Below are 10,679 nucleotides of genomic sequence, written 5' to 3'. Positions count from 1 at the left end.
AAGAGTTGGACCTAATTTTAGTTTTAATTATCATTAAAACTCCGATTAATTAAACATTAATTGAATGTTTGCAAACTTACCTGTCTTTGTAGTTTGACATCAAAGCTATGCACGTGCGCTTAGATAAAGATCATTAAAATTTAACGTAAAAAAGACGGTATTTTATTAATATTTCAATATCAATTTTACATAAAAGAACTATTTAAAGACATTGATTTACAACATAAAAGTGACGAAAAGATCGAAAGTAGGGGACGAGTTGACCATATTAGGGACGAGTTGACTCTTTGAGGACGAGTTGACCAAAAGTAGGGGACGAGTTGACCAAAAAGGTAACGAGTTGACCAGGGGACGAGTTGGCTAGGGGACGAGTTGACCGGATTGCGTCTATAACTAGGTAAAGCTGGCGTCGCCATATGACCTATGACTCCTTGCCTTGCCTTAACAAAACAAAATTCCAATCTCATCCACACATCCATCCATCAACACCATGTTTCATGCCATTCTTGCAAATTTGCATCCTTGGTCTTAAGATTAACTGAAAGTTCACTTGGGTTAACAAAACAACATTCCAATCTCATTTGTCAACAAATCACATTTGTTAAAGTGCTTCTTAAGTCATATGACATCTCTCCACCTTTATTGGCAGAAAAAATATTCCCCAAATGGACAGACAAGGGCAGGTATTGTTTGTTTGTTTGATTGGGGTTTACGTCAAACCGACACAGTATAGGTCATATGGCGACGCTCCGACACAGTATAGGTCATATAGTAGTATAGGGGCCGGTTTAGGGCCAAGACTGCGCATGCGCGGCGGCCATTTTGTTTCTATAAATAGGTTCTTATTTGCATAGAAGAAATGACATCACTACACAGGCGCGGCGGCCATGTTGAATAACAGACGCGCGACGCCATATTTGATTCTATTTTAAGAATGACATCATCGTTCTATTTTAAGAATGTGATCATCCGTCTATTTTTATAAATTTATTTTTAATCTCCCGGAAGTATACGGAGCTGACTCGTATACCCGATCTTAGGGCTTGAATCGCGGACATTGAGGGTCAGGTCCTCGGCCCTAGACGGAGAGATAATTACCATCATGACAGATAAAAGAAATGTTTGTAAATAGATACGTACTTAACATTTTAATTTATAAAAAATAGTTTTTTAATAGGTTCAAAATAATATTGATACAAATATAACTCGTTTACTTACCTACATTTAGTAAGGAAATGACTGTCATAGCGTAACGTTCTTGTAGACTGCGCATGATCTATTTTTAGTCGCGGTATTTCACAACCACCAGGAGCTATTTCATCAGCCCCACGCGGGTGTCAATGAAAGAAAAAGGCATTAAGTACAGTCGCCGCTCAGTCTAGATTCACAATACCTAGCGGCACTATGTTGAACAAAAACCCTTTATCCTTCGTTACTAAATATAACTTTTCATTAATCACAAAAGAATCTATTATCCTTTCAAACGCAGCGACCGTCAAGTACAGTCGCCACTTAGTCTAGATTTACAATACCTAGCGGAACTATGTTGAACAAAAACCCTTTATCCTTCGTTACTAAATATAGCTTTTCATTAATCACAAAAGATTAATAGAATTGACGGACCTTTTCTGTTACGGTTGATAAACCGGAGGGGATGAATTAATTGAAATATGGACCAATGAAGATGGTTTATTTTTACAACGCATCAATGATAGACCTGACAGAATGCTTCAAAATAAACCCTAGGTTCTCGATTCGATTTTTAGCCGTTCTCGAGTTATGGCCAATTAGCGATTTTTAAACCAATTTTTAAAAGTCCATAAAACCCTTAGATTTATATGCCGTTTGAAAGATCTCTGCGAGTAGATACAGAAAATGTATTATTATATGGTTCTATCTCTTACCGTTTCTGAGATAGGAGAGTTTGAATATGGCAGACAAAATCACTCATGCATATAAATACGTATAACTTTTTTGTTACTGGACATAACATAGGCATGTTGCATATCAAACGAAAGGTCTTGACAAATGCTACGAGCTCGTACTGTTAAACCGAGAGTGAAATCACTCATGCGTAAAAAACATTAAAATAACTAAAATAAGCTTACCCCAGTCTTTACTCCTTGCCTATTAAACTATTTATGACAATTTACGACAGGTTTAAACCGGTATTGCTATTTTTGATCAGCCAATGAAATTGAAAAACGATGACGTCTAACAATAGACAGCCTCGTTTTGAACCCACTCTTTTTCATTAACCAATGAAAAGTGGAGAAGAATGACTGGATAAATTTTGACATAAAAAACGCCTTTTTGTCTTTTATGCAACACTTTACGATATCGATTTTCAAGATTTTTGTTTCATTTAATAGACCTTACCAAATGCTTCAAAATAAACCCTAGGTTCTCGATTCGATTTTAAGCCGTTCTCGAGTAATGGCCCTTTAGCGATTTTTAAACCATTTTTTCAAAGTCCATAAAACCCTTATATTAATGTACCAATGGAAAGATCTCTGCGAGTAGATACAGAAAATGTATTATTATATGGTTCTATTTCTTACCGTTTTAGAGATAGGAGAGTTTGAATATGGCAGACAAAATCACTCATGCATATAAATACGTATAACGTTTTTGTTAGTGGACATAACATAGGCATGTTGCATATCAAACGAAAGGGCTTGACAAATGCTACGAGCTCGTACTGTTAAACCGAAAGTGAAATCACTCATGCGTAAAAAACATTAAAATAACTAAAATAAGCTTACCCCAGTCTTTACTCCTCGCCTATCAAGCTATTTATGACAAGTTACGGCAGGTTTAAACCGGTATTGCTATTTTTGATCAGCCAATGAAATTGAAAAACGATGACGTATTACAATAGACAGCCTCGTTTTGAACCCACTCTTTTTCATTAACCAATGAAAAGTGGAGAAGGATGACTGGGTAAATTTTGACATAAAAAACGCCTTTTTGTCTTTTATGCAACACTTTACAATATCGATTTTCAAGATATTTGTTTCATTTGATAGACCTTACCAAATGCTTCAAAATAAACCCTAGGTTCTCGATTCGATTTTAAGCTGTTCTCGAGTTATGGCCCTTTAGCGATTTTTAAACCAATTTTCAAAGTCCATAAAACCGTGAAATGTATATGCCGTTTGAAAGATCTCTGCGAGCAGATACAGGAAATGTATTATTATATGGATCTATCTCTTACCGTTTCTGAGATAGGAGAGTTTGTATATGGCAGACAAAATCACTCATGCGGAAAAACGCGCATAACTTTTTCGTATATGAACGAAACATAGTCTAGTTTGGTATCAAATTGAAGGTCTTGACGAGTACATTTTACTTACGCGATCAAACCGTATGTTAAGTCACTCGTGCGTGAAATTCATTTATTCTCCCCAACCAACGGACCGATCTTATCAATACCTGTATCGAACGAAAGGTATTACTCACTAAATTCAGAAAATGTATATTTTTGTATCGCTGACTCGGATAGGGCACGAGATATGAAGTAAAATCACTCAAGCGTAAAATGTGGATTGACGCCTTCCTTAGTCAATATAACCCGGTCATGTTTGGTATCGTACGAAATGTTTTAAGGTGCTCTTTATGAATACGGACTAAAAATCACTAGTGCATAAACGCTCTATTTCTATTAAACATTCTTCATTGAAAATACTGTACTTGAAATATAAACTCAACTTACTGCGTAATGATGTTTACTCTTTGACGTCCAATCACCAAATGACTGAAGTCACCACTGCGATACATTATGCGCATGCGCTGATCTAAATTTAGAAATGACATTGTCCAATCTAACAGCAGTAACTCTTTTCTTACGGACTGAATGTAACCAATCAGACAGAAGATTCATTTGACCAATGATTTTGGTCACGTGACTATTTATAACATAAATAGATGAATAACGTCATGCCAAAAATAGCAGCCAATCAGATTTTAATACGTGTGTATAAAAAAAGAATGTTTTTCTGCGTATACTTTATCACTGGAAACAGGATTTGTCTTCTATTTATCTCCTGCTCCAGCACCACCACCACCGCCGCCGCCGCCGCCGCCGCCGCCGCGGCGGTGGTGGTGGTGATGACGGTGGCGGCGGCGGCGGCGGCGGTGGCGGTGACGGCGGTGGCGGCGGCGGCGGCGGCGGCGGCGGCGGCGGTGGTGGTGGTGGAGCAGGAGATAAATAGAAGACAAATCCTGTTTCCAGTGATATAGGAAACGCAGAAAAACATTCTTTTTTTATACACACGTATTAAAATCTGATTGGCTGCTATTTTTGGCATGACGTTATTCATCTATTTATGTTATAAATAGTCACGTGACCAAAATCATTGGTCAAATGAATCTTCTGTCTGATTGGTTACATTCAGTCCGTAAGAAAAGAGTTAACTGCTGTTAGATTGGACAATGTCATTTCTAAATTTAGATCAGCGCATGCGCATAATGTATCGCAGTGGTGACTTCAGTCATTTGGTGATTGGACGTCAAAGAGTAAACATCATTACGCAGTAGGTTGAGTTTATATTTCAAGTACAATATTTTCAATGAAGAATGTTTTATAGAAATAGAGCGTTTATGCACTAGTGATTTTAGTCCGTATTCAATAAGAGCACCTTAAAACATTTCGTACGATACCAAACATGACCGGGTTATAATGACTTAGGAAGGCGTCAATCCACATTTTACGCTTGAGTGATTTTACTTCATATCTCGTGCCCTATCCGAGTCAGCGATACAAAAATATACATTTTCTGAATTTAGTGAGTAATACCTTTCGTTCGATACAGGTATTGATAAGATCGGTCCGTTGGTTGGGGAGAATAAATGAATTTCACGCACGAGTGACTTAACATCCGGTTTGATCGCGTAAGTAAATGTACTCGTCAAGACCTTCAATTTGATACCAAACTAGACTATGTTTCGTTCATATACGAAAAAGTTATGCGCGTTTTTCCGCATGAGTGATTTTGTCTGCCATATACAAACTCTCCTATCTCAGAAACGGTAAGAGATAGATCCATATAATAATACATTTCCTGTATCTGCTCGCAAAGATCTTTCAAACGGCATATACATTTCACGGTTTTATGGACTTTGAAAATTGGTTTAAAAATCGCTAAAGGGCCATAACTCGAGAACAGCTTAAAATCGAATCGAGAACCTAGGGGTTTTTTTTTTAAGCATTTGGTAAGGTCTATCAAATGAAACAAATATCTTGAAAATCGATATTGTAAAGTGTTGCATAAAAGACAAAAAGGCGTTTTTTATGTCAAAATTTACCCAGTCATCCTTCTCCACTTTTCATTGGTTAATGAAAAAGAGTGGGTTCAAAACGAGGCTGTCTATTGTAATACGTCATCGTTTTTCAATTTCATTGGCTGATCAAAAATAGCAATACCGGTTTAAACCTGCCGTAACTTGTCATAAATAGCTTGATAGGCGAGGAGTAAAGACTGGGGTAAGCTTATTTTAGTTATTTTAATGTTTTTTACGCATGAGTGATTTCACTTTCGGTTTAACAGTACGAGCTCGTAGCATTTGTCAAGACCTTTCGTTTGATATGCAACATGCCTATGTTATGTCCAGTAACATTAACGTTATACGTATTTATATGCATGAGTGATTTTGTCTGCCATATTCAAACTCTCCTATCTCAGAAACGGTAAGAAATAGAACCATATAATAATACATTTTCTGTATCTACTCGCAGAGATCTTTCCATTGGTACATTAATATAAGGGTTTTATGGACTTTGAAAAAATGGTTTAAAAATCGCTAAAGGGCCATTACTCGAGAACGGCTTAAAATCGAATCGAGAAACTAGGGTTTATTTTGAAGCATTTGGTAAGGTCTATTAAATGAAACAAACATCTTGAAAATCGATATCGTAAAGTGTTGCATAAAAGACAAAAAGGCGTTTTTTATGTCAAAATTTTATCCAGTCATTCTTCTCCACTTTTCATTGGTTAATGAAAAAGAGTGGGTTCAAAACGAGGCTGTCTATTGTTAGACGTCATCGTTTTCAATTTCATTGGCTGATCAAAAATAGCAATACCGGTTTAAACCTGTCGTAAATTGTCATAAATAGTTTGATAGGCGAGGAGTAAAGACTGGGGTAAGCTTATTTTAGTTCTTTTAATGTTCTTTACGCATGAGTGATTTCACTCTGGGTTTGACAGTACAAGCTTGTAGCATTTGTCAAGACCTTTCGTTTCATATGCAACATGCCTATGTTATGTCCAGTAACAAAAAGGTTATACGTACTTATACGCGTGAGTGATTTTGTCTGCCATATTCAAACTCTCCTATCTCAGAAACGGTAAAAGGTAGATCCATATAATAATACATTTTATGTATCTACTCGCAGAGATCTTTCAAACGGCGTATAAATCTAAGGGTTTTATGAACTTTGAAAAATTGGTTTAAAAATCGCTAATTGGCCATAACTCGAGAACGGCTAAAAATCGAATCGAGAACCTAGGGTTTATTTTGAAGCATTCTGTCAGGTCTATCATTGATGCGTTGTAAAAATAAACCATCTTCATTGGTCCATATTTCAATTAATTCATCCCCTCCGGTTTATCAACCGTAACAGAAAAGGTCCGTCAATTCTATTAATCTTTTGTGATTAATGAAAAGCTATATTTAGTAACGAAGGATAAAGGGTTTTTGTTCAACATAGTTCCGCTAGGTATTGTAAATCTAGACTAAGTGGCGACTGTACTTGACGGTCGCTGCGTTTGAAAGGATAATAGATTCTTTTGTGATTAATGAAAAGTTATATTTTAGTAACGAAGGATAAAGGGTTTTTGTTCAACATAGTGCCGCTAGGTATTGTGAAATCTAGACTGAGCGGCGACTGTACTTAATGCCTTTTTCTTTCATTGACACCCGCGTGGGGCTGATGAAATAGCTCCTGGTGGTTGTGAAATACCGCGACTAAAAATAGATCATGCGCAGTCTACAAGAACGTTACGCTATGACAGTCATTTCCTTACTAAATGTAGGTAAGTAAACGAGTTATATTTGTATCAATATTATTTTGAACCTATTAAAAAACTATTTTTTATAAATTAAAATGTTAAGTACGTATCTATTTACAAACATTTCTTTTATCTGTCATAATGGTAATTATCTCTCCGTCAAGGGCCGAGGACCTGACCCTCAATGTCCGCGATTCAAGCCCTAAATCGTGTATACGAGTCAGCTCCGTATACTTCCGGGAGATTAAAAATAAATTTATAAAAATAGACGGATGATCACATTCTTAAAATAGAACGATGATGTCATTCTTAAAATAGAATCAAATATGGCGTCGCGCGTCTGTTATTCAACATGGCCGCCGCGCCTGTGTAGTGAGGTCATTTCTTCTATGCAAATAAGAACCTATTTATAGAAACAAAATGGCCGCCGCGCATGCGCAGTCTTGGCCCTAAACCGGCCCCTATACTACTTCATATGACGACGTTCCAGCTTTACCTAGTTATAGACTAGCTTTACCTAGTTGAAGACTAGTTAAAATAGATATTTATAGATTTACCAATGAAATCAAAGAGCAAGGTTTACCGTACAATACACCGTGTCCATCTCTCTCCACACTGAAACAACTTCCAAATGTACAAATCTACCAGCACAGATGTGTACCAAGCTGTATTTCATACCATATCCTTCTTGCGAGTATATAGGCACTGGGACTCTCGAAGAATTGATAGTCTCGATCAACTTTCACAATGCACGTCAAGTACTCCAATACTCTGTCACTGTTGGGCTTTAACGATCCACACGTCCATCCATCATCACCATGTTTCATGCCATTCTTGCAAATCTGCCTCCTTGGTCTTAAGATTAACTGAAATTTCACTGGGGTTAACAAAACAACATTCCAATCATATATTATATGTTGAACAAAGTCTTTTTAACTAAACAAATCACATTTGTTTTGTTGGTTCTTAAGTCATATGACATCTCCCCACCTTTATTGGCAGAAAAAATATTCCCCAAAATGGACAGACAAGGGCAGGTTTTGTTTGTTTGTTTGAATGGGCTTTACGTCACACCGACACAGTATAGGTCATATGGCGACGTTCCGACACAGTATAGGTCATATGGCGACGTTCCAGCTTTACCTAGTTATAGACTAGCTTTACCTAGTTGTAGACTAGCTAAAATAGATTTACCAATGAAATCAAAGAGCAAGGTTTACCGTACAATACACCGTGTCCATCTCTCTCCACACTGAAACAACTTCCAAATGTACAAATCTACCAGCACAGATGTGTACCAAGCTGTATTTCATACCATATCCTTCTTGCGAGTATATAGGCACTGGGACTCTCGAAGAATTGATAGTCTCGATCAACTTTCACAATGCACGTCAAGTACTCCAATACTCTGTCACTGTTGGGCTTTAACGATCCACACATCCATCCATCATCGCCATGTTTCATGCCATTCTTGCAAATTTGCCTCCAATCATATATGTTGAACAAAGTCTTTTTAAATAAACAAATCACATTTGTTTTGTTGGTTCTCAAGTCATATGGCGACTCTCCACCTTTATTGGCAGAAAAAATATGCCCCAAAATGGACAGACAAGGGCAGGTAAAATTATGGGTAGAACCGCAGATATTCTAGTCTACCTAATTATAGACTAGCTAAAATAGATAATTCCTATCTAATTGCATACTGACCGTGTCCATCTCTCTCCACACTGAAACAACTTCCAAATGTACAAATCTACCAGCACAGATGAAGAATTGATAGTCTCGATCAACAAACACTTCACCACTGTTACACAACCATTCATATTCTGAAAACATATTTAATTCCATGTGAAAGTTAATTTTAGAGGTCGGCGGTGTGGAAAATACCTAACCAATATTTTATGTTTACAATATCAGTCTTCCTGTGTCATTTATATGAATAATTAAATGGAAATTTGTGTTTTAATTTGACGCCGTTGAAAGGCATGTTCAGGGAAATCATGTAAGACTTGAAACAATGTATATGAAGCTACCTACAATGGCCAGAAAAGGTGTTTATATTGATCGCCTTTATATACAGTGTGAAACTGAATTTGTTAAAGAAAGTTTTTGGATGGATTAATGTCATTATTTTTGTGTAAATGTAAATTAACCAATAAAATCCAGGAGAACGGTATATCACGCTGTGCAATGGAATTTATTCAAATTAGCGAGGGGTCATTTGATTAGTTGACTTGGTGATACATCCGGTATTACACAGCTGTCAAAACATAGCATTGATCAAGGTTGATCGTCAGCATTATTTTAAGATGGTTAATGTTTTTTTACAGATTATTTTGTTTATAACTCTTGAAATAAGGATGCTATAGTAATTGACAGTGATTTTTTAGCTCACCTGAGCATGCTCAGGGTGAGCTTTTAGGATCGATGATTGTCCGTCGTCCGTCCGTCGTCCGTTCACATTTTGTTGTTTATAAACACTCTAGCGGTCGCATTTTTGCCTCAATCTTCATCAAACTTGGTCAGGATGCTTATCTAGCTGATAGCTCGGATGAGTTCGAACATGGGTCATCTCGGATGAAAAATTAGGTCACAAGAGCTAAAAATAGAAAAACCTTGTTAACACTCTAGAGGTCACATTTTTGCCTCAATCATCATCAAACTTGGTTAGGATGTTTGTCTAGGTGATAGCTCGGATGAGTTCGAACATGGGTCATCTCGGATGAAAAACTAGGTCACCGGAGCTAAAAATAGAAAAACCTTGTTAACACTCTAGCGGTCACATTTTTGCATCAATCATCATCAAACTTGGTCAGGATGCTTGTCTAGGTAATAGCTCGGATGAGTTCGAACATGGGTCACTGGAGCTAAAAATAGAAAAACCTTGTTAACACTCCAGCTGTCACAATTTTGCCTCAATCATCATCAAACTTGGTCAGGATGCTTATCTAGTTGATAGCTAGGATGAGTTCGAACATGGGTCATCTCGGATGAAAAACTAGGTCACAAGAGCTAAAAATAGAAAAACCTTGTTAACACTCTAGAGGTCACAATTTTGCCTCAATCATCATCAAACTTGGTCAGGATGTTTGTCTAGGTGATAGCTTGGATTGAGTTTGAACATGGGTCATCTCGGATGAAAAACTAGGTCACAAGAGCTAAAAATAGAAAAACCTTGTTAACACTCTAGCGGTCACATTTTGGCATCAATCATCATCAAACTTTTTCAGGAAGCTTGTCTAGGTAGAAGCTCGGATGAGTTCGAACATGGGTCATCTTGGATGAAAAACGTATGTCACTGGAGCTAAAAATAAAAACCTTGTTAACACTCTAGCGGTCACATTTTGCATCAATCATCATCAAACTTGGTCAAGATGCTTGTCTAGGTGATAGCTTGGATGAGTTCGAACATGGGTAATCCTGGATGAAAAAATAGGTCTTCTGAGCTAAAAAAATAGAAAAAACTTGTTAACATCTAGAGGTCACATTTTTGCCTCAATCATCATCAAACTTGGTCAGGATGCTTGTCTAGGTGATAGCTCGGATGAGTTCGAACGTGGGTCATCTCGGATGAAAAAGTAGGTCACCGGAGTTAAAAATAGAAAAACTTTGTTAACACACTAGCGGTTACATTTTTGCCTCAATCATCATCAAACTTGGTCAGGATGC

The 10,679-nt window shown here is 37.2% G+C and overlaps 1 long non-coding RNA gene across 1 annotated transcript; it reads right to left on the bottom strand.

The window, feature by feature from the left end:
* Positions 1-7,593: 7,593 nt before the first annotated feature.
* Positions 7,594-8,438, bottom strand: LOC132734346 (uncharacterized). The gene is made up of 2 exons (XR_009626303.1): positions 8,231-8,438; positions 7,594-7,876 (listed from the first exon to the last, which is right to left on the bottom strand). It is a non-coding gene; the product is annotated as an uncharacterized LOC132734346 (long non-coding RNA).
* Positions 8,439-10,679: the final 2,241 nt, after the last annotated feature.

The sequence above is a fragment of the Ruditapes philippinarum genome, unplaced genomic scaffold (genome assembly GCF_026571515.1).
Source record: "Ruditapes philippinarum isolate M1 unplaced genomic scaffold, ASM2657151v2 ctg17786_1_1_1_1, whole genome shotgun sequence".
Taxonomy (NCBI): Eukaryota; Metazoa; Mollusca; class Bivalvia; order Venerida; family Veneridae; genus Ruditapes; species Ruditapes philippinarum.
The sequence above is the reverse complement of the archived record's forward strand: the minus strand, read 5'-3'. Positions and strand labels throughout refer to the sequence as shown.